Raw genomic sequence first — 25,199 nt, 5'->3', positions numbered from 1 at the left:
TTCTGACTGGAGGCATCTAAACTAATCTTCAGGCTCCACAATATATGTATACGAGCGTCTTGAGGGATGTGTACAAAAATAATGTTCAGTTCCCGACTGACCTGGCATTCACATATCGGCCATTTCATCATTTCCATCTTATTTAACCTTTCCATCTTATTCAGCCACCACCTTTTGTTTGCTCGACTGGAAAATCAATTGTAGAAAAGCAATTCGGAATGGTTGATCCATATAGGATTACGTGACTTCTATAAAAATTCCTCCACCCAATGTCACTGCCAAGCAACGCTCCCTCTAATTATAGGATCGTCTTTGCAGTCCCATGGCGGGGAAGGTAGCCTTAGCATTCGGTTTGGAAACACTGTTTCTGGACTGGACAGTATTTCATACAGCGATGCTGTCTAGCTTCAGAGAGTGGCACAAGTTTGGAGTCACTCAGTTAAAACTATTTCCCCCACTCATTTTCCTTGATATTTTTAAAAACATCTCCAGATCAAGTGTTGAAAACAGAATTTATTCAACACTCTCTCCTGCCCAGTTCATCTCAGGAAAAGTTACCCAAGTTTCCTCTGAATTTGAACAGAGAGCCCAGGGCTCAGTAGGGTTAATGATCAACTAGCATTTATGAAGTGCTTCAGATTGTTCAAAGCACTTTACATATCTCCAGGCCAGACTAGACATGATGGCGGCAGCCATGTTTGTTTGTTCACATGCCTGCCCTATTCATGTATAAGATAATGGGTGAATCTAACTTTAGGATCAAAGAGAACATGAGAGTGAGGGGAGGTAAATGTGCCATTCTCATCGCTGCTTTACCTCACCCAAATATTTTAAATCCTTTTTTCTTCTTCTTTGCCTCTGCCTGCCTCTGATACCGGAAATACAGGTTGAGTCTCCCTTACCCAGAATTCCAAAATATTCCAAAATCCAAAACTGTTCACATGAATAGTTGAAATAGTGACATCTCCACTTTCTGATGTCCAGGGCACACAAACTTTGTTTCATGCACAAAATTATTAAACATAGTGTGTGCAGTATTACCTTTAGGCCATGTGAATGAAGTGCATACGTAACATAAATGAATGTCATGTTTAGACTTGGGTCCCATCTCCCAAGACCTCATTATGTAGATACAAATATTCCAAGATGCGAAAATATCCAAAATTCAAAACAAGCATTTTGGATAGGGGAGACTGAAACTGTACACTGGGATGGAAAAACAGTGTCTGGGGAAACAAGTCACAAGGAGGAAGCTAAAGATGGGGAAGAATTCAATTTGTCTCATTCATACAATCTTTCTGAAGTTAAAATTAGACCCTACACAAGACCACACACTAATGGAGCAAATATGTAAGCAAGGAAATGGATACTTTTTGTATCATGCAGTGATTTACACTAGATGCTCCAAACCTAGGTCCATTACAGTATCATAGTATGGTATGTGGCTGTGAAACTGGAGCATGTCCAAAGGAGGGTGACCAAAATGCTAAAGGGTCTGGAAACCATGCCCTATGAGGAACGACGTAGGGAGCTGGGGATGTTTAGCCTGGAGAAGAGAAGGTTAAGAGGTGATAAGATATCTCTGTTTAAATATTTGAAGGGGAATCATAATTGAGGAGGGAGCAAGCTTATTTTCTGCTGCTCCAGAGAACAGGACCCGGAACAAAAGAGATTCCACCTTAACATTAGGAGGAACTTCCTGACAGTAAGGGCTGTTCGACAGTGGAACAAACTCCCTTGTAGTGTAGTGGAATCTCCCTCCTTAGAGGTCTTTAAACAGAGGCTGGATGGCCATCTGTTGAGGATGCTTTGATTTAGATTTCCTGCATGGACTGGATGGCCCTTGTGGTCTCTTCCAACTCTACAATTCAATGGCAGGTTACAGACCGCCGCTTTGTGGCGGTCTGCCGCCGCCGCCGCTTGCTCCGTGAGGGAGCCATAGCAGCCACACCGCGTGGCTCCCGTGCGGAGCAAAAAAGGAGCTCCAAAATGGAGCTCCTTCTTGCGGCGCCTCTATGTCGCGGGGCGCTGCTGGCGCATTCGCGACGTCATAGGCACCGCGAGATGTCTGGACGCTATGCGTCCAAGACGTAAAGATGGTGGTGCCCGTATGAACAGGGCGCCGCCATTTTGTACGTATTCCATACGTACTAGGGTTGGGGGGTGCGGAAGCACCGCCCCTTCCTAATCCTAATACGTATGGAATACGTATTTTTTGGCGGTCTGTAACCCGCCTATGATTCTATGAGACACAAGCTGCATCCACACTACAGAAATAGTGTGGTTTGACACTGCTTTAACTGCCCTGGCTCAATGCTATGGATTTCTGGGATTTGTAGTTTTGTGAGCTGTTTCATCATTTCCATCTTATTTAATTTTTCCATTTTATTAAACAACCACTCTTCTCTGTCAGAAATCTCTGGTGCCATGACAAAATGGTGTTGAAGTGCATTATTTCTGCAATGCGGGTGGAACCACAGTGGCTCAGTTATGCTACCTTGGGAACCTATTATTTTATTTATTTATTTATTTTCCAATTTTTCTCCAAGGACAAGACCTGAAAAAACATGTTCTCCAGCACAAATGGAAAGCAAAAAAGAAGCCAAAAAAAATGATATTTCAAATTATGCTGCGGAATCCCAACAATCAGCATCTTTCTTGTGGGCAAAGCCATGTGTGTCTATGCATGTGGAGGTGAAACTGAAGGACTGAATTGGGATAATGTCTATGTTCAGCCCTTGCCTTCCCCTCTGCTATTCATGCAGCCATGTGCTTTCCTGGATCCAGTCTTGGGAATTAAACTGGGGCTAGAAAACGATTAAAACAGATGGCAGTGCTACAGTTCCCCCCCCCCCCCTTTTTGCACCCAGGAAGCCGATACTTGATTGAAACAGTCAATCACAAGAAACAGTCAATTACAAGAATATTTTGTAATTACAGGCTTAGGTGCATCATGAACCTCCAATTTTACAAAAACACACTCAGAAAAAAAAATTCTGACGACTTATAAAATAATATTTATATTATTGCCAGATACTGGCTGTATTCCAGTGTAAAGTTAAATATAGTTTAATCATTAGACATATAAGCAGTGACAGGCTTGCATAAATAAATACTCTCTTAACCACCTTCTTTCTGTAAATAAAAGATATTAGAAGCTTGATTACAATCAGTGGCAAATCGGAGTTTGCTGTTATAGTAAAACTAAGCAAACCAAGGTTATCACACAACAGCAAACTATAGTTTCCCTTTATTCACAATCAGAAGCTGCTTCTCCCTCCCCCTTCCCCAATGCACAAGAAAAGTATATAAAACCTTTGTCTTATGACTGCTTATGCACAGGATGCTAAATCCTTGTTTAATGTTAAATCTCAGAATACAGCAACAATCTTTAATTGGACGCAGAGAGCAAGTGTGGTGTAGTGGTCTGAGTGTTGGATTATGACACTGGACACCCACTGGGTGACTTTGGTCAAGTCACAGTCTCTCAGCCGCAGTGGAAGGCAAACCTCATCTGAACAAATCTTGCCAAGAAAACCCAATGGTAACTTCACCTTAGGGTCACCGTAACTCAGAAAAGACTTGAAGGCACACAACAACAACCAATTTAATTGGATGGTGTCGCTATACAAGCCTTTTAAAATCAGACATATGTGTCTGTGTTTTTTATTATTGGGTGTCACGTGGTAAAAAGGCCATTTTTAAAATATCATAATGTAACAAATACACAGATATTGCTAACTGACATTATGCTAACTCACAGTTATATTTAGACCACTGTCAGTTATATCATCATTTCTTTTTTTAGTGTTTTGGTGTCCACCTATCTGGCCAACTACCAGTTCTTTTTACTTTAACACATGGCCCATGTGCCAAGAACAAAAAGCCAACCTCAAATCCCCTCCCATCATGTACAGCTCCACCCAAGGTGTCTGTGTGATTCACATATTTGGAAAGAAGGATGAGGAATTATTCTACCCCAAGCTCCTTGCAGTGCAGAATTCCTTAGATTGATGCTAAAGTATGCAAGACTCATTTCATATGTTCTCTTTTTAACAGTTTCTAGTGTGTTCTTGTGAAGTATTCAGGGAATGATAACGACGGTGTTGGTGATGATACGGGTTGCAAGAGCTGTAATGCAGTGTAATCCAGAGGCACTATACTTCCTTTCTGCAACAGATCCCAAGCCCTCTGAAAACTGCCCCACGGATGTATAAAACCCACTATAGTTGGTTTTTTGTGGGTTTTTCAGGCTATGTGCCCATGTTGTAGAAGAGTTTATTCCTGACATTTCGCCAGCATCTGTGGCTGACCTCTTCACAGCCAGCTTTCTCTGAAGGTGCCAGCCACAGATGCTGGCAAAACATCAGAAATAAATTCTTCTAGAACATGGGCACATAGCCCCCCCCCCAAAAAAAAAACACAAAAAAAAACTATGGATGTCGGCCATGAATGCCTTCGACTTCCCACTATAGTTGGTTTTCAGCCACCCCAAAGATTGCTGTTGCCTTCCCCTGAGTCTGAGAGAGTGTGATTTGCCCAGGGTCACCCAGTGAGTTCCATAGCCTAGCTGGGAATCAAATCTGGGACTCCAGAGTTGTAGTCCAGTGCTCAAACTACTATGCCACACTGGCTCTCCATTAGTTAGCCCTGAAGAAAACCCATTAAAGGATACCTGAATCTGAACATACTGAGAAGAACTTTGGCAAAGCAACCAGTCAGTGAGGAGGAAAGAGAAGGACCCTGTGTAACACCCAAAAAAAGTACAAGATTCAAATTCTGCTGAAGCTGATGGCTTGTGGGGGGGATACAAGATTTCCTGGAGCCCCATGAACAAAGAGTTAAGTGTTCCTTTCTGTAGGGAGTTATCATGCAAGTCCAGCTGTCAATCACCAGCACCAAAGTCAATAGGCTCCAGAGTCTGCTATTGACCATACATGGGAGAACTAGGTCGGTTGTACAATGCAGGCAGTGTGGAGGAGGAGAAGGAGAAAAGAAGAGAAAAGACTCTCAGAATAGATTTTTAAAAATAAAAGAATGCAGTAGCATTCCATACTTTCTGGCATTTAAACTTTCAGAAGAATATACTATCTTGCATAAATGCATCTGTGCTAAATTGTTTGCTGTAACAAACTTTCTTGGCATGTTGTTTGCAGGAATTATCTGACTGCGGAGGAGAAAAAATACTCTAGTGTGCAAACAGATTGTTAATGGTTTCAAAGGAGCGAGAAGGAGGTGAGGCACAGTCACTTGTCTTTTAAAAGGAAAGAAACGGAGCATCACATGTCTCAAAAACTACAGTCTTGTACATACTTAATATGAAAATTAATCCCACAGGATTTTACTGAACTTTTACTAAACAAGCATAGTTGTAAGAAACGTGAATTGTAGTGGTGTAGTGGCTTGACATTGGACTTTAACTGGAGACCAGGGTTTGAATCCTGGCTTGCCATGAAAACCCACTGGGTGACATTGGGCAAGTCACATGCTCTCAGCCTCAGAGGATGGCAATGGCAAACCCCCTCGGAACAAACTTATCCAGAAAATCCCATAATAGGGCTGCCTGAGTGTTGTCATAAGTCAGAAATGACTTGAAGGCATACAACAACAACAACAACAAAAACAAGACTCTTGCCCTCCCTGGCCAACCTAGCTGAATGTTCTGGAAAATGTGGTCCAAAAAGTACCTTGTGGAAGCTCTGGTCCTACACACTAGGATCCAGACCCTTCAGATCTTGTTAGACTCCAACTCTTAGGAACTGGAGGCTAGACTGCCCTAACAAGTTTAGCAGTGATAAGAAATATTGCGAACTGCAGTCCAATAACATCTAAAAGGAACACAACTACCCCTCTTGTACACGTTTACCTAACAGTGAGGTCCATGAACTCAACAGCACTTAATTCTGAGTAGGTGGACACAAGAAATATTACAGTTAGGTTGGATCTCTATATAGGAGGAAAATAAGTTGATAGAATCCTTGTATAGGGACAAGCAAGCTCTGGATGATGTTGGACAGCACCTCCCATCAGCAATAGCCAGGATGCCCAGTGGTGATAGAACACAGGAACTGCAGTCTAACAGCACCTGGAAAGCCACAGGTTCCCCAGCTTAGATAAAGGTTACATATCCAGGAGTAGCCATGTTGGCCATATAGCAAAGTACAGTAACAAGCTGCAACCTGTATATTGTGCATTTTGGTTGGCCCAATAAAGGCATGACTGTTTTGTGGATTTTGGACTTTATGTTACTTTAATATAGGTTGTACTACTTTAGACTGCTGGCTCCATGGCACTGAAAACTTGGTTCTCATTGGGCTCTTACAGGATGCAGTTCTTCCTTTAAGCAACTTTTTATGACTTCTGCAAAGTTTGGAGTTCACCCAAATCTGCTGATACCCCCTTTTTCTGTTAGGGGTGGTAGCATTTTAACTATTTAGGATTCATATCCAGAGCATGACTTTGCTATTGGGTACAGCCACTTTCCTCTACCTGTTGCTCTTTCCATGGGTTGAAGTGTGACTTCGACCTTGCTCAGCTTGGCTGAGGATGATGGGAGCTGTAGTCTAACCCAACCCATGGTGCTCAGTTGTGCAGTGCTGCTATATAACATATTAAGGAAATTATCTGAATCCTAAAGAGTAGCTGAGTATCCTGAAAAATACCTGAAAACAATGCAGTTTGCTATCTATTAAAAACCAGGTAGGAAGCAAGAAAAGGTAAAACACTGAGAGAGGGACAATCAGTATGATGAACAATGAGAAAAAGTGCAAGAGCAAGAAAAAAGAAATGGGGAAAATGGTGGAAAAAATTAAATGAACTGAAGAATAGCTTTCTGCTTTAAACGTTTATCAGTACAGTATTAGGAATGTTTTCATTTTATGTTTAATTTTTTTTAAGCCGATAAAACACCAAGGTTAGGAAGGTGCCATAAATTAATGATGCAGTGTAGTCTCTCATGGATTATCATCTCCTTTTTCATCCCACTGTTCTTTCTCAGTATTTTTTAAACATAGCATCCACGTATTCATCGACAGGTGAATGCACATTTGACTCTGCATCTCTTTTCCCAAGTATCTTTCAGGAATATTGTTGCTGCAGTCCTTATGTCTACTCAAAACTAAGTCCGGTTGGTTTTGGTGGGACTTCATTCTAGAAAAGTGTGCATGGAATTTAAGCTTACTAATACTTCTTAAAAACAAGTCACGTTGAAGATGAATTTTATGCAGACAGAGTGTAAAGTAAAGCAGTGGGAACAGCAATGAAAATCACCAAGTGGAGCATTTCTGGTGTTTTTTTAAAATGTGTAAATCCATTTCTTTGACTATAATATGGACAGGCTAACAAATAAAGGCTGCCACCATGACAGCTGCTTTCTATAATTTTCCTTTTCAATCTTAACTATATGTTATACTCAGAATTAAGCAAATAACATTTATTGACTAAGTCAACAGAACATATCAAATATAACAGTGATGGCGAACCTAAGGCATGTGTGCCAGAGGTGGCACTCAGAGCCCTCTCTGTGGGCACATGTGCCATCGCCCCAGCACAGAGTTTGCCAGGGTTTGTTACTAGAAAGCCAGAGGGACATGGCACTTTGTAATAAATAAGTGGATTTTGGGTTGCAGCTTGGACACTCATTTTCTAAAAGGTTCTCCATCACTGAAATATAATAAGCCATGTAAAATCTGCCAAGCATATACCAACCATATAAAATTTAAAAGAAAAAACAGAAAACCTATTATTTATTTATTTAATTCTTTTTCCCACTCAGAATGCAATTGTACGATAAGTTACTGAACAAATGGACAAGTGGAGTATGCAAATACCAGCCCAAAATCCAATAGCTGCAGTATTTCTTTGCATGGCAATAATGATGAAGACTGTACCTGAGTTTCTGTCTATTGTACAGCTATAAAAGGTCCAGGTGAAAGGTAGAAAAGGCAACTGACTGCTTGGCATAGTTGTATGGTGAACCAAAGCCCTATACAGGTTCTAACCCATATAAGTTCTGTTGCAAAAAAATGCAATATGCAAGACACACATTAAATCCACAAAATGTGACAAAGAAACTACCATAGACACACACAAATGGTGCAACAGACACAGCAGTGATATGAACACTGGGATGGAGTATGCAGGTCTAAAGGAGGATATAGTTCCTGTACCATTAACTATTTGCCAAAAGAGCAAATTCCAGCAAATGCAGTTTATCACCATAGGGGGTTAGAAGAAAAGAGAAAAGTGGTATCCAGTGAAGTTCCCTCTTCCTTCTTCTGAAAGGTACAGGAGACCCCAATAGCTTTGCATTGAACCACAGTATCATTGTTGTTGTGTGTCTCCAAATATGGAAAATGTTTGACTTACAGCAACCCTGCAGCATTCCTATCATAAGGACTTTTTGGCAAGTTTCTTCAGAGGGGGGTTGCCATTGCCATCCTCTGAGGGTGAAAGAGTCACCCAAGGTCATCCAGTTTTTATCCTTGAGTGGGGATTTGAACCCTGGTCTGCAGAGGCATAGTCCAAAGCTCAAACCACTACATCATGCTGGCTACTCAACCACAATATTACCACTAATGAAAACAGCTGCAGCCACAAGTGCTTACATTATGGTCGAAAACTGGGCAAAGCAAGGGTGTCTAAGGAAATCCAAAAAGTTCAGTCCACTGATTATAATAACAACAATTATAACATTCCGTGCCAAATTGTCTTTCCCCGTTCCCATTGCTAATAGCATACTGCAAGGAGCAGTTAAAACAGCTGTCACAAAAGATAAGATGCATTTAAGGGGGTTGGCCTCCTCTATCCCTTCTGCAAGTCAAGCACTGGTGACATCACATATCTACTAAACAGTGGCATAATTTGAGTTAGTATTATACCAGCATGGTACTCATGCTGGCACCCTGAGACTGCCTGGCACATACTCCAGCCAGGTTAATGGTCCCCAAGGAATAGATTGGGACACTGTGGAAGAGAAAAACTGGCCTCTTTGATACAAAGGAGGGGTAGACTGTGACACCTGAAGGGATCATCTGTTTCCCAGGCTGTTCTAGTTTACTCGCCTTGCCTGCAACTTCCTGAGGGTTCTAGGTGCCATTCAAGGAGGAGGGGTCCTCCAGCGTGCCACCTGGCTTCCTTGCTGCCACCAAGTGTTTGGACTGAGTTCTTCTCAGGACGTTCAGGCTCAGAGTCCCGGTCTACCTGTGACGAGGTGCGGCAGGTAGACCGGGAGGTTAGTACCTTCCCACAAGCGCATCAGGTGATAACCCCCCAGAGGTGTCACCCAGTGTTGTCTGGATTCCCTGCACCCCCCTAATGATGTCCCTGCTACTAAACTATGAAGCATGCCAATAACAATAACAGTCTTGGCAAAAATGACAACATGAAATATTTAGTAGTGTATTTTTGTTCTAGCAATATTAAGGGTCGGCAACTTTGGCAGGTTTGGGAGCCAAGAAAAGATCCACTATAGAGAACAACACACCATAGCCAAACAGTTAGACTACCCAGGAGACAATTTTATATTAAATCACATTATTTTGTCCACTTAGCCTGGCAATGGATGTACTATGTGGCAACAGCTCTCAATAATCTGAGGAAGATATCTTGCATCTGCTGCTTACCTAGATCGTTGAGAAGCAAAGTTCCACCACCAATGTTGTAACTGGAGATGCCAGAGATTTAATTTAGGACATTCAGCTTGCAAAGTATGTGATGTACCAATGAGTCAAGAATCGGAACTCTGTGTGTGTGTGTGTGTGTGTGTGCGTGCATGTGCACGCACACCTTCATGTTGCTTGTTAATTTCTGGCAACCCCATAAATTTTATTGGGCTTTCTTAGGCAAGGAATAATCAGAGGTAGTTTTGCCAGTTCCTTCCTCTGAAATAAGCAAACAAACAAGCTTCATTTATATACAGCTTCATACCGCCTAAGCAGTGTCTAAGCAGTTTACAACTGTAAGCTAATTTGCCCCCAACAATCTGTATAGCTTACAACAGCACCTAGTATTCATTGGTGGTCTCATCCAAGTATTAACCAGGGCTGACCCTGCATAGCTTCCAAGATCAGAAGGGATCTGGTGCCTTTAGGGCAGTAGTTCCCAACTTTTTCTATGCTTCACACCCCTAGGAAATGTTTGATTAATGTTCATGTCCCCTACAAAATAAATATCACATTTGAAGATGAAGAAGTCTAATTTTTGAGCCACAAACTGAACCACATGCAATACTGAAGGTGAACAAATTGAATTTTAAAAGCTTTTAACTCAGTGCATAAAATGCAAATCTAAGTTGAGCCAAAAATCTAAATTAATCATGCAGAAAAAAATGTAAACTGTAAAATAATTCCAATTGTGAACCTAAAATTCACTGACTTCTTTCCTCCTGCTTCTCATTCATGATTTTGTCAAAACATGGAACTAGCTTTCTGACTGCGATCCGCAAGTCTGCCTGTGGATTCAGACGATTCTTAGTTTTTTTCTTGATTGACAAAAGAAAAAGAAAACTGAATCCAGATGAATACAAGTATCTTTGTTGTACCCCCCAAAATTCCACCTCGCAGCCCAGATTGGGAACCCTTGCTTTAGTATTTAGCCAAGTGGGTAAATGCTGCTGAACTACAGCTCCCAGAAGTCCTAGCCAGCAGAACTAATGGTGGTAAATTAAAACCAACAACATCTGGCAGCAGGGGCTGCATGATTTTCATTATGGCACTGAGCAATGGTTCATCTGAACATGAGTTTACCACATGCCAAAGTTTAGGCATAGCATCTGTTTAGTCTCTAAATAGAAGAAACACCCCTAAGACCAAGCTTATTCTTTTTCTTCTTTTGCATAGTGAAAAACACTGCAGTCAGCACAATCTAACATAAGCAGATATTCAGATCCCTGCCCCAAGGCTCTTACAGGAGAAATTTCTATAGTGCAGGTGGTGGATGAAGGAAGCTCCATGGTGCAAAGTGATGCTTTAAATAGCTTGCCTATATTCGCTTTCTGCTGTCATACACTTGGTGCGTAGAGGTCCTGTAGCAGTGTTAAATGCCTTGGCAGATGGTGGACTGCCCACTGGGTGATCTTGGGCAGGTCACACTCTCTCAGCCTCAGGGGAAAGTAATGGCAAACTGCCTCTGAGCAAATCCTGCCAAGAAAACGCTATGATAGATTCGCTTTAGGATTACCATAACTTGAAAGTGACTTGAAGGCACACAAACAGCAGCAACAAATTGCTAGGACAGTGAATCGCTGACCTCAAGCTGAATCTTTCCTAATCATACTCAGCCTCAAGTTTCCTGCTCAGGACCACAAGAATTGCAATGTCAGGTCAAACCAACAATTCATTTATCTCAGAATTTCATCTAGTGACAGTAGCTAGCCAGATCGGAAGGTCACAGGCAGGGAGCCATGAAGATATCCTTCCTTCCTTTCTTCGTGTTTTGTTTTTTGAGGGGGAAAATTAACATCTGGTGACCAGAAGTAGACAATTTCTGAACATGGAGGCTACATTTCACTATCCACAATACATCATAACCTCAAGGCACCAGATCTTGAAAGCTAAGCAGGGTCAGCCCTGGTTACTATTTGGATGGGAGTCAGGAGACCACCAACTAATACCACCAGGTGATGGAGGTTGTATTTCAGAGTCACTTCTGAATATTCCTTGCCTAGGAAAACCCCATGAAATTCATGGGGCCACATAAATTGACACGCGACTTGAAGGCACACATACACACACACACACACACACCAAGAAAAAGTTGTTTGGGCTGCAATACTATATCCAGTTACCTGAGAGTAAATCTCATTGGATTCAATGGCTCTGTTTGTAAACAGTAAACATTTATGGAAGTTCATTATGAATACATTTGTTGCAACTGTAACCAAGAATGAAAAGGCATTAGAGTCTTACTCCCTAACGTATACAGTGCTATCCTTCCCTAATTTTTTAACTTCTATTTTCCATGGGGGAAAAATTATGCCCGTAACCCTTTTATATTACAGAGATTCTTCATTAGGTGATTCTATGCACCCTTACCTGGGAGTAGAATTGACTGAACACAGTGGGACCAAATAGTAAGTAAACATGTGCACAAACAAGTTGCTTCTTTATTTTGCTTTACTTGGTCTTTGAGAGAACCAAAGAGATGTGAAACCTCCTCACCACATGCTGTACCCACTTTTGAGTCTCCTTTTCCAGCCTGTCCTTGATATAATAAGGACTAGTATTTTACTTTTTTAAAAACAAGGAAATCTGAGAATCTAAGGGTGGTGAACTCTCTTCTTGTTGTATGCCTTCAAGTTGATTTGTCTTAAGGGGGACCCTAAGGCGAACCTATCACAGAGTTTCTTGACAAGATTTGTTCAGAGGAGGTTTGTCATTGCCTTTCCCTGAGGCTGAGAGAGTGTGACTTGCCCAAGATCACGCAGTAGATTTCCATGGCCAAGCCGAGATTCAAACCCTAGTCTCCAGAGCTCCAATGCTCAAACCACTACACCACACTGGCTCGGTGAATCCTCTAGCCAATGCGAAATACAGAACCAGTTACTTGTTCATTATCCAGGAGGCTTTTTAATTGTTGTAGCAATGTAACTGCACTAAGCTCTTGTGTGCTTATGCATGATTACAGTATCTCATAGGTCACTTAGGGTGTTCAGACTGGACACACTGTTAATGTCATTTTTGCCTTGTTCAAGCTCCCTGTCGGTTTTAATTTCAAAGACTCCTGGCTCAGCTGCATCTGCTGTGAAGAACGACGTTTTGTAGGGGTGCCTAACTGAGCAAACTGCTTGATCAATAATAGATTGCCTTTATTAATATGTCAACTAAGCTTCGTTAATTATTCTGCTTTACAGTTAAGATAGCGACGAGACCAATTACGGTTCAGTGACTAGCAGGCTGGCCAGAAATTTTAAAATGTTGTCCTTTTGCCCTCTGTCTTTCTCCTCCAGCTCCCTTCCACTCCTTCCATTTTTTTATTTTATTCTTCTCCATATACAGTTGGTTTTCCATATCCACATATCCAAGCATCCACGACTTGAAAATATTTTAAAAATATATAAAGTACAAAAACAAACCTTGATTTTGACATTGTATATAAGGGATACCATTTTATTATCTATTGCATCTAATGGAACTTGAACATCCACAGATTTTGGTATCCATGGGGAGTCCTGGAACCAAACCCAAGTGGATACCAAGGGCCTACTGTACCCCACTTCTTCTCCAGTGAACTAACCATGGCATAAATAGCTCCTTCTCCCCGCTGTATCCTCATAACTTCATCTTGTTGAGTGCTTTGAAGTCATTTTCCAACTTATGGCAATCCTAAGGCTTGCCACTGCCTTCCTCTAAGGCTGAGAGTATGTGACTTGCCCATGGTCACCCAGTGGGTTTCATGGGCAAGCTGGGAATTGAACCCTGGTCTCCAGAGTCATAGTCCAATGCTCAAAGGGCTACTCACAACTACAACACTAGAAAGCAGATCAGACAGAGGGAGTGACTTCCGTGACTTAGTATGAACTTCAGCCTGGATATGTCCAAGTAATGAATATGCTGTTGGATTGCACCTCCCAGCAGCCTCACCACTGTTCCAAATAATAATATTTGTCACACAATCCTGTCTTTGGCTGTCCACCTGGGAGCTACACAAGGGTAAAAGAATATCAAAGCCCAGCCCATTAGGTCCATTAAAAAAACAGGTTTCCATTTAAACTACAGTTATAACTCTATGGTTCCACTTTAACTGCCATGACTGCCTCCTATGGAATCCTGGGATCTGTAGCTGGGGGGGGGGGGGGACATTTTGAATCCCAGCCTCCATAAACTACAAACTCCAGGACTCTATATGATGTTGCCATGGCAGCTAACGTGGAATCAAAGAGCTATAATTGTGTTGTTTGAAAGGATCCATGTTTCTCATTCCCTTAACTACCACCTAGCAACTGCCATTTCACCTAGGGGTCCTTCCACACAGCATAGTTATAGTGTAATAATTCCACTTTAGCTGCCATGGTTCTTTCCTATGGAATCCTGGGATCTGCTGTTTAGAGTGGAGCTTTCAAATTCAGAGCCCTCCTCTAGTGTCTCATCCTACTACAAACCCCAGCATTTCACAGGATAAGACCTTGGTAGTTACAGAAACCAGGATTCAATTTCCTGCTTGAGCATGAAACCCACTGGGTGACCTTCAGCAAGTCACACTCTCTCAGCCTATGAAGATGGCAATGGCAAACCCACTCTGGAAAAACTAGCCCAGAAAACCCCATGGGTCACCTTAAGTCAAAAACAACTTGAAGGCACACAACAACAACAACAACAACAACTACGTGGAACTGTAGCATTGTAATATTGCAATGCTAAAGGACCCAGCATGGTGTAGTGATTTGAGTGTTGGACTGCGACTCTGGAAACCAGTGTACAATTCCCCACTTAGGCATGGAACCCACTAGGTGACCAAGGGCAAGTCACATGATGTCAGCCTCAGGGTAAAGCCATTGCAAATCTCCTCTGAACACATCTTGCCAAGAAAACCCCATGATAGGGTCCCCATAAGTCAGAAATGACTTGAAGGCACTCAACACCAACAACAAAAAGTACCCCTAGATATAGGAGAGGGCAAAAAGGAAAGCAACACCCATGCAATGGATTCTGTTAATGGATCAGTTCTATTTGGCTCCTCCATCTCCTCAGGTACAGTGTATCCATTCAAGCTGGTTATGATAAGAAGTTTCAGTACAGTTGGCCGTCTGTATTCACAGATACTACATACATGGATTCCACCATCCATGGCTTGAAAATATTCCCCACAAAATAATAATAATAATAATAATAATAATAATAATAATAATCCAAAAAGTAAATCTGGATTTGGCCATTCCGGATGGCCTTTGTGGTCTCTTCCAACTCTATGATTCTATGTCTATCTATGTCTTTATAGAAGGGACACCATTTTACTACTGCATTGTATATAATGAGACTTGAGCATCCACAGATTTTGGTAACCCCTTGAACCAAACCCCAGCAGATACCAAGGGTCCACAATATTAAGAAGCAGTGTGTCAATCTGCTTGTACATCTCTTCTTGTATCAGTCTTCCCTCTTGTGCCACGTCTTTTAGACTGTTCACCTGGGCACAACATCTATCCCTGATCTTCAATAATACCTCTAGATGCCTTTCTGGCAGAGGACTAAAGAACAAAAATGTTTTAGCAAAATGAATATGGCAGGAATAGAGTGGGAATCATGAGGCATTGTAGATGTTAAACAGCAACGTCCCCCATTCCTCTTCTTGTGGGCTTTGATGGGAAATACTGTCCAAAAACATCTAGAGGACTGCATAATTTCTGCCTCCAAGTTAGGAACTCAGAGTCACGTCACACTAAAGGTGTGCCCATAAAATGTTTTTATATGTTCACATTCAAAAATGCAAGGCAAGAGATAGGCTGGATTGTGTACTCTACAGGCACATACATGTTTCAGAACTGAGAATAAAGAGCAGAGTGAGTTGATGAGTGGGCATGTCCCTGCTAACTTTATATTTTAAAATATTTATATTCCCAACTTTATCTAGAGATCTCAAAGTGACAACTTAAAACCATTATAAAACCGTTATTAAATATTTCGAAACAATTCAACAAGTTGTCTAAAAGCATTGTTAATTTCATTTTGCCTCCCTCGTCTACACAGAGTGCAGCCTCTGACAAATCACGGGATCAGTTCCCTTATCTGCAAAATCTTCCTATACAAAAAACAGATCTCCAGTTTCCATCATGCACAGCAGATGAAGTGAAGGAAACCACGGCCACCATGGGTTCTGCAGAAAAGCCAGTTCCCCTGGGGCTCCTTCCTTCATCAACTGTCATCATGCAGTAGCTTTTCCATCAGGCATAGTGCTGAAGAGAAAGAAAGCAGAGCCATTCCATCAACTTAGCTGAGATGCAGGCAAGTTGTGGCTCATTCTTTCATCGTACTGTTGTTCTTGTGTTCCTTCATTTCCAACTTATGGCGAGCCTAAAGCATGGGGTTTTCTTGGCAAGATTTGTTCAGAGGGGGTTTGACATGGCCTACCATTAGGGCTGAGAGGATGTGACTTGCTAAAGGTCACCCAGCGGGTTTCGTGGCTGAGCTGGGAAATGAACCCTGGTTTCCAGAACCACAGTCCAACACTCAAACTCCACGCTGGCTCTCTTCTTTTCTAATGCCCATTTGTTGCTCTTACTGTACAGTATAAACCTTCAGGTTGACTCTGGATTAAGGTGACTCTGTCTCAGGGTTTTGTGGGCAACCTTTTTTCTGAAGCAGTTTGCCACTGCCTTCCTCTGAGTCAGAGAGTATTTGATATGCCCAACTTGCATGATATATTTATTTTATGCTTTTCAGTATTGCTGTTTTGTGGATTTGGGACTTTGTTATATTTTATTCTATGTCCAACACTGCTACCCCTGTATGTATTCAACCAGTGAGTTTCCACAGCTGGGCAGGGAATCAAACCCTGCTCTTATGTACTCCAACCTCCAAACCATTCCACTCTGCTGGATATCTAGCTCAGTGATTCCCAAACTTTGATCCTCCAGGTCTTTTTGACTTTGCCTCCCAGAAGATCCAGCCAGCTTGGCCAACAGTCAGGAGTTCTGGGAGCTGAAGTCCAAAATATATGGAAGACCTAAGTTTAGGAAACACTGCTCTAGCTGATCATTATAATAATTTAATAGTGGAAGTAGTGGAATTTTTCCCTCATCCCTTCAAATCCCTTTTCCTTTTGTGTTATGTCATTTAGATTGTAATCTTAATTGCAGGGATTGTTTTATACTTATTTCTGTATGCTGTTTTAAGAGAATTAAAAAAAAATAAAAATACATATGAAAATGCTTCAGATTCAGATAGACAGATAGATGCACACTCATAGATGCACACTCATTTTCCAGTGCATAGCACAAGTGTTACCATCCATGCATAAAACAGAAACAGGCACAAGGGACCTAAAGTTTGCAGAACTACACCATTTAAAAAATCTTTAGGGAAAATATCTTACTGCAGCTAGGGGTGGGAGGACTCAGAATAGCCCATACCATATACCATTTTGTTGTTATATTTTTTTCAAGACAATTCTGGTCTAATCTACATTGCAGAAATAATGCAGTCTGACACTGCTTAAACTGCCACGGCTCAGTGTTATGGAATTCTGGGATTGGTTGTTTTGTCAAATATTTAGCCTTAATAAATAATAATAAATAAATAAAACTTTTATTTATATCCCGCTTTTCTGTGACAAGACAATCAAAGCGGCTTACAACACGTTAAAATCCACATTTACAAATTTATGTCCCAAATAGCCTTCTCTATCAGACAGCAGAGTGCCACAACAAACTGCAAATCCAAGAATTCTATAGGGAGGGAATGCCAAGCTTACTCTGAATAAGTTGCCATGGCACTTGAAGCAAAGTCAAACTGCGTTATTTTGGCAGTGCAGATTCGACTCCTGAATCATGGCTTATTGATGTACAGAAAAGAAAGAAATCAAGGCCATTCCATCAGCTTAGCTAAGATACCAGCATGTTTTGGCTCATTCCTTTGTTGAACTACTGCTTTTGTTGCACTTACATTTCAAATCAACACTGACTTAAACGTACCACAGTGTTTTCTTGACAATATTTATTCAGAGTAGTCTTGTTGTTGATGTTGGTGTTGTGCCTTCAAATAGTTTCCAACTTATGGCAACCCTAAGGTGAACCCATAATGGGGTTTTCTTGGCAAGTTCCTTCAGAGGGGGGTTGTCATGGCCATCCTCTGGAGCTGAGAGAGTGTGACTTGCCCAAGGTCACCCAGTGGCTTTCTGTGGCCAAGCGAGGATTTCACCCTGTCCTTCCAGAGTTATTGTCCAACACTCAAACTACTCTGTCATGCTTCAACATGCTCACTAGTCACTAGTAGCCAGTGTCTACTAGAAGGAGATGGGGGGAGATAAATGTTTGGGAGGGGAACCCAATGGATTAACCTGGAAGATGACATGGCTGTCTGAAATCCTGATCAGAAATAGTTTACACCAATGGTATTCAATATCTTGTCCTGCAGCTGCTTGGGACTTCAACTCTCAGAATTCTTTTTTTATTAATCTTTATTTCAATTAATCGTACATCAAATTAACACATTGACAAAATCAATATGGGTTTGATGATATTTTTACATGTGGATAAGATGAGTTTGACTGATAGGAGGAGTATGTTTATAGGGAGTATATGAGATGTTGGATGATAAATTTGTTTTGTTACGTTCTTCTTTTATTATTTTTCTGGTTTGTTTATGAGTTGGTTTGATGTATGTCAATTACATCAACTCCCAGAATTCTTGACAAGGGCACATGCTGCCTGGGGGCTTCTGGGAGGTGAAGTTCCAAAATACCTGCAGAACCAAAGATTGAGAACCACTGGTGTACAATATAACTTTTTTCAACTCCCACTTAATCAATTATTAGTAGTATTACTAATATTATTAATATTGCCAAAGAAAGCCGTATGATAGGCTTGCCTTAGGCTTGTCATAGGTTGGAAATGACTTGAAGGCACACGATAACAACAGCTATTACAGTATTGTGAATCTCTTTAGCAGTTACACTTCTGGCAATGAACACAGGGCAACTGTGTCAAACTCCTATACTGTACTCTGAAGAAATCAAAACAGGACCCTCTGGAGCGTCTCCAAGTTAGCACCCCTGCAGTGACTCTTGTGGCACAAGACACTCTTGTTCTCTCTTTTTACAGTGGGCCAATTAGTTTAAACTGGCTAATTCTCACAGAATCATGGAGTTGGAAGAGACCCTAAGGGCCATCCAGTCCAACTTCCTGCCGTGCAAGAATATACAAAGCACCCCCAAGAGATGGCCATCCAGTCTCTATTTCAAAGCCTCTAAAGAAGGAGACTCCACCACGCTTGAGCAGCTTTTAAAGTCAGGAAGTTCTTCCTAATTCCTAATGAATGTCTTTTCCTGTAGTTTGAATCTTATAGTGCAAGTCCCAAAGCATTCAAGAAACAAGCCTCTAAAACATGTTTGACTTGATCACTGGCCTATCTGCATCAGAAATCGGGCTTTTCTCACAACTGGTCCAAGTAACAATCTGGCTCCATCAGAACTGGGCCAATTCTGCAGGCCCCATGTTGACTCTGATACAATGACTTTCCCATGACAGTCCTGCTGTGTTTTGTTGTTGTTGTTGTGTGCCTTAAAGTGTTTCTGACTTATGGTGATCCTAAGGTGAACCTATGAAAGCCAGCATGGTGTAGTGGTTTGACTAGGACTCTGGAGACCAGGGTTCAAATCCCGGCTCAGCCATATAAACCCACTGAAAGCCTTCAACTTCCCACTGGATGACTTTGGGCAAGTCATATTCTTTCAGCCTCAGAGGAAGAAACCTGCCAAGAAAAACCCACAATAGTTTTGCCTCAGGGTCACCACTTACCATAAGTCAGAAATGACTTGGAAGCACACAACAACAAAGTGAACCTATCACAGAGTTTTCTTGGCAAGATTTGTTTAGAGGAGGTTTGCTAGTGCCTTCTCCTGAAGCTGAGAGTGTGTCTCACCCAGTGGTTTTCATGGCCAAGCTGGGAATCGAACCCTGGTCTACAGAGTCATCGTCCCACATTCAAACTGCTACGCCACACGCCATCCTCCTGCTGTTTTTCGTGGGGCTTATTCCCCTATAAGTAAGCAAAGGGTTGCAATCCAGGGTAATTAAGGGTATAATTTTATGTACAACTTGCTTGGCAGTAAATCTCATTGTCCTGAGCTTTCTAATTATCTCCATTATGGATGAATGCCAGCCATTCACTTATATGGGAGGGGGAAAGTGCATGTTCAAGGACACCAACATGAAACTTAGTCCTCTCAAGTAACCTGTTCCATCAGTCTCAAATGCTGACTGGTCCAGCCTCCTCTGAGTCTGGGAAAAGTGCAGTGGGCCTTTGAAAACAGAGATGTGCTCTGCACACTTCCACACACCATCAAGAAACATAATTTATTTATTTTAGTAGTTACATTTATATTCCACCTTTCTTCCAGTGAACTGACTTTCGGTGGCAAAAGGTCCTTGTCTGATTTTGTTTTTGTTTGTTTTTTCTCCTGTGCCAAAATAGCTTTGGGTACTACATGCACTTTGACTTGGATGGATGGGTGCATGGCATCATTTGCTACTCTTCCTCAGGTGGGAAGAAGTCTTGGGGTGGCCCTAACACCCACTACTTTTGGGCTTCCTGCAGATTTCCCAAAGGTACAAAATAAGTTGGTTGGTGGATTCTGGAAGTTGTAGTTCTAAACAAAACAAAACATAACCTTTCCAGTCTCTGCCTCTTATCACTCTTGAAGCTGACTCATTACAGGACAAAGTATTTACAAAAATCAAGGGATGACAAATCTACAGTGATCTCATGTACGCAGTCATTACATATGATGCATTTTGTTGTTTGCCGTTGTGTGCCTTCAGTCTGTTTGTGACTTATGGCGACCCTAAGGTGAACCCTTCATGGGGTTTTCTTTGCACGTTTCTTCAGAGGGGGTTTGCCATGACCATCCTCTGAGGCTGAGAGAGTGTAACTTGCCAAGATCATCCAGTGGGTTTACATGGCCAGGCATAAATTCGGACCCTGGTCTCCAGAGTCATAGTCCAACACTCAAACCACTACACCATGCTGACTCTCACATATTGCTAAGGCTCAAATCAGAACCACTGAATCAATGGGATTTATCTAAGTGCTAGCAATTGATTCATTAAGCCTACTTTAGTTAGGACTAGCAAACAGGTCGTCTCATCAATAAATACCCAAGTCAGAATCATCTGTGCCATTCCATTTTCTCTGTACCGATCGCCACATTAAAGATGGATTGATTCAATGCAGGAAGCCACAGCCTTGAGTCTGCAAGACCGGAGCGGGATTGTTAATAACCAGGGCTCATAAGGGTCTCTCATTCACAGGGCTGCCATAAATCGAAGCAGATGTGATGTCAAATAACAACAAGCAAGCAACTGGGCTCCGATCTAATGCTGCCGCTAGCAGTAACAAGAATGCATAACTGTCTATGGTGTATTTCCTAAGTGTTCCAATTGCTTCCGTTACTTAATCTCCGTAATCAATCTTACAGAAATTCTGTCCAGGAGGCTAGCCTCAGTCTTACTACCCTTTCAATACAAAATATTAATTTTTAAATTTAAGTGCATGGTTGATCTCTAAAAACATATAAATAAATGCCAGCAGATGATTTGCTGCTGTTCTTGTTAAATCAGCCTATCCAGTGCACTTGTTCAGAGCCACTCCACATTCCTGGCACATATGCAGGAAGCACAAAAGCGCACAGGCCACCTGCCTTTCTTTCGGAACAGCTGGCGTCATCCCTGAAAAATGGGAAGCCAAGGGCGACAACGTTGCACACGCTGGGGTCTCAGGCGCCTCCTGCCTGGGATACCTCGTCCAGGCAAAAAGAAAATCCAGATTCAAAGGAAAGGGAATTATTATTATCCAACGGGTCAGACATGATCTCACTTTTTACCAGGTTCTTCACAATGTGGGCAAAACAAGCTCCCAATTTACTCCCAGTCCCGAGTACAGTGGAGGCCTTGGTATCCACTGGGGTTTGATTCCAGGACCCCCATGGATATCAAAATCCATGGATGCTCAACTCAGATCAAATACAGTGGCATAGCAAAATGGTGTCCCTTATATAAAACGGCACAATCAAGATTTGCTTTTTGGAATTTATATCTTTTTTGGAATATTTTTAACCAGCAGATGCTTGAATCCATGGATTAAAAAAAATCTATAGATATGGAGGGTCAACTGTATTTAGGGGCCGACATAGCCTAAAGGCACCAAACCCCATCTGATTGTGGAAGCTAAGTAGGGTCAGCCCTGGTTAGTACTTGGATGGGAGATTGCCCACAAATACCAGGTGCTGTAGGATACATTTCAAATGGGCAAAACCAACTCTGAGTATCCCTTCCCTATCAGGACTCAAATCTCCCTTAGCCAGGAAAATCCACTGGGTGACAGCATGGGCAAGTCACACTCTCTCAGACTCAGGGAGGCATGACTTTCTGAAGAAACTGCCCCCCCCCCCAAAAAAAAGCCCATGATAGGTCCACCTTAAGGTTGTCATAAGCTGGAAATGACTTGAAGGAAAATAACATATACACACACAGGAAAACTCTATGAGGTTCATGGGGGTCACTCCTACTTTGGAGGTTTTTAAACAGAGTCTGGATAGTCATCTCTCGGGAATGCTTTGATTGTGAGTTCCTGCATGGCGGGAGGTTGGACTGGATGGCCCTTGAGGTCTCTTCCAACTCTAGGATTCTGTTCTATGATTCTAGGGTGCGTTACAGACCGCCGGACTGCGGCGGTCTGGCTCCGCCTCCGCTTGCAGTGTCCGGGAGCCGCAGTGGCCAAACCGCATGGCTCCCGGACGCTCTGAGGAAGGAGCACGGAAATCGCGCTCCTTCCTGGGCCTCGGAAGAGACGCCGCGAGGCACTAGTTGCGCACTTGTGGCGTCACTTCTGGGGCACGACGTGCGGACGCACAGCGTCCGCTACGTCAATATGGCGGCGGCCATATGGAACGGCCACCGCCATTTGTCACGGACTCTGTCCGTGATAGGGTTAGGGGCGTCTGGAAGAGACGCCCCTTTTTCAAACTGGCAGTCTGTAACCCGCCTAGGAAACTTAAAAGGCAGATACACACAGGCCAAGATAAAAGGTGATATGGCACTTGAACCTCACCTAAACAGTTTTGTCCCTTATTGCAATGTGTTTGTTTGTGTGTGCTGTAGTGGTTTGAGTGCTGGACTATGACTCTGAAGTTGGGCAAACCTCCTCTGATCATGCCAAGAAAACCCCATGATAGGTTTGCCATAAATTGGAAATGGCTTGAAGGCACACAACACACATATATGCTTTCAAGTCACCTGTTGACTGGTGGCGGCCTCATGGATTTCCTAGGGTTCTCTTAGGCAAGGAATATTCAGAGGTGGTTTTGTCAGTACCTTCCTCTCATATATAGTCTAAAGCACCATGATATTCGCCGGTGGCTCGCCATCCAAGTCCCAACCAGAACTGACCCTGCTTAGCTTCCAAGTTCAGATAGGATCTGGTGCCTTTAGGTTCTTTTCCTTTATTGCAGAAAGAGACGCAACTGTGCGGCATTCCTCACAATGCTTGAGATATGACCAAAACCCTGCAGGGAAAGTACTCCATGTACAAAACAGTACACAGTATGCCTGTACAAAATAAGTACGTAGCACAGATGTCTCCACACTAAATACGCTTTTGCTGTATCTCCTTGCAGAAAACTCAACACTCCATTATTATTATTATTATTTATTCTAGAGAAGAAACCCCTCTAAAAAAGCAAGGAGAGACAGGACTGAACAACCACACCAAACACACACATAGAGATACCATGTCATGTGCAGAACAACATGAAAGGGGACAGGGAGACTGCAGGCTGATTTCCACAGGAAAGGGCTTAATAAGGCAGAGAGGGAAAGGCACTCTGCCCATGGTCAGGGGTACTCTCATCTTCAACACCACTTCCTGTTTTTCCAAGACGAAACAGGGCACTGAAGGATTCATTGGCTAAACACTAGTATGCCCCATGTCAAGGAAAAGTCCTACTTTGCTTCTAATAATAATAATAATTTTATTTATATCTCGCCTCTCCCAAAAGGATCAAGGCGGGTTACAGCATGAAAATACACCATGAAATACAAAATGCATACACTTAAAATTAACTTAATTGTGTGTGGGGGGGGGGTGTTTCCACTGGCTCCTTAAGTCCAAAAATCTACTTCTGTACTGTAAGCCAAGGAGCAGGTGGCTTTGGCTCTAAGCCCAGGCAAGATCAGGTACTCAGGGTGCATCTACACTGTAGAAATAATGCAGTTTGATCCCGCTTTAACTGCCAGGGCTCCATCCTACAGAACCCTGAGATGTGTAGTTTTGTGGGGCACCAGCCCTCTTTGTATAAAGGCTTTGTAAAACTACATGCCCCAGGAAATATATTCAGGGCCAGCTGCCTTTGATCATAAAGTACAAAAACTGGATTTGGGGTGTTAATGGTCCTTTGCAAACCCCAGGATCCTATAGGATAGAGCCTACAGCACTTAAAGTGGGGTCAAACTGGATTATTTCTACAGTGCAGATGCACCTCTGTGTGTGTGTTTCCCTCCTGCTTTTCCCCAACAAGACCTACATCAAATGACAAACACTTCGCCCCAGTTGAAGGTGACACAAACAAGGCGATTACCTTTCCTGGGGCGTCCTTCTCTGCTGGAAAGGAGACAAGGAATACACTCCGAATGGCAAGGCAGAGAATCCACTCCAAGATCGGGGGCGATCGCTGGGTTTGTAATCCAGTCCGGGAAGCCAGGCCAAGGGGATCGGGTGCAAGAGGATCCTCTGAGTAAGAGAAACCTCAACCAGGAGTGAATCCGGTTCCTCTCTTGCAACATAAGAAAGAGTAGCCTCTGAAGTTGCCAAGCCAGTTCCTCCTGGTCGATCTCCTCCAGCCTTTGCAGCCCTTGCTCCCACCACCGACCTTGCCAGCCCTTTGGGGCGGAGACTCTGGTCCCACTGGCCCCCCTCCTCTCTTTCTTCCTTCCTTTCTTCCTTTCTCTCCTTCTCTTCCTTATTCCTTCTTTCTTCTCTGGTTGCAACTCTCTCCCTCCTCCCTCTCCTCCTTTCCTCGCCTCCCTTTGGCTTTCAATCCTTCTCCCTGCCTCCCTGAAATTAAACCCACGCCTTTTTTTGGCTCAGCTGTTGGCAGGCACTGGCGCTCAGGATCACAGGAGCCTAGAGTTGGAGGAGACCCCAAGGGCCATCCAGTCCAACCCCCTTCTGCCATGCAGGAACTCAGCATCAAAGTATCCCCTGTGACAGATGGCCATCCAGCCTCCAAAGAAAAAGACTCCACCTCCCTCCAGGATATTCCACCTGTATCTTCAATTCATAGCATTGGAAGAGACCCCAAAGGCCATCTAGTCCAACCCCATTCTGCCATGCAGGAACTCACCATCAAAGCATCCCCAGCCAATGGCCATCCAGCCTCTGTTTAAAGGCCTCCAAAGAAAAAGACTCCACCACTCTCCTAGATGCAGCATATTCCACCAAACGCATCTGAGGAAGTAGACTGAAGTCTACAAAAGCTCATGCTGCCAACTT

General features: G+C 42.7%; 1 protein-coding gene across 2 annotated transcripts in view; it reads right to left on the bottom strand.

Annotated features, from left to right (window-relative positions):
* Window positions 1-24,920, bottom strand: part of DDR1 (discoidin domain receptor tyrosine kinase 1) — a 72,990-nt gene extending 48,070 nt beyond the window's left edge. The window contains exon 1 of one of the 2 annotated variants that reach the window (XM_089515164.1): window positions 24,286-24,920. The gene's annotated coding sequence lies outside the window, so the exon portion shown is untranslated. The remainder of the gene's footprint in view (window positions 1-24,285) is intronic. The other variant, XM_089515173.1, reaches the window with a different exon arrangement.
* Window positions 24,921-25,199: the final 279 nt, after the last annotated feature.

The sequence above is a fragment of the Sceloporus occidentalis genome, unplaced genomic scaffold, assembly GCF_023333645.1.
Source record: "Sceloporus occidentalis isolate IW3139 unplaced genomic scaffold, rSceOcc1.0.p SCAF_1, whole genome shotgun sequence".
NCBI classification, from domain to species: Eukaryota; Metazoa; Chordata; class Lepidosauria; order Squamata; family Phrynosomatidae; genus Sceloporus; species Sceloporus occidentalis.
The sequence above is the reverse complement of the archived record's forward strand: the minus strand, read 5'-3'. Positions and strand labels throughout refer to the sequence as shown.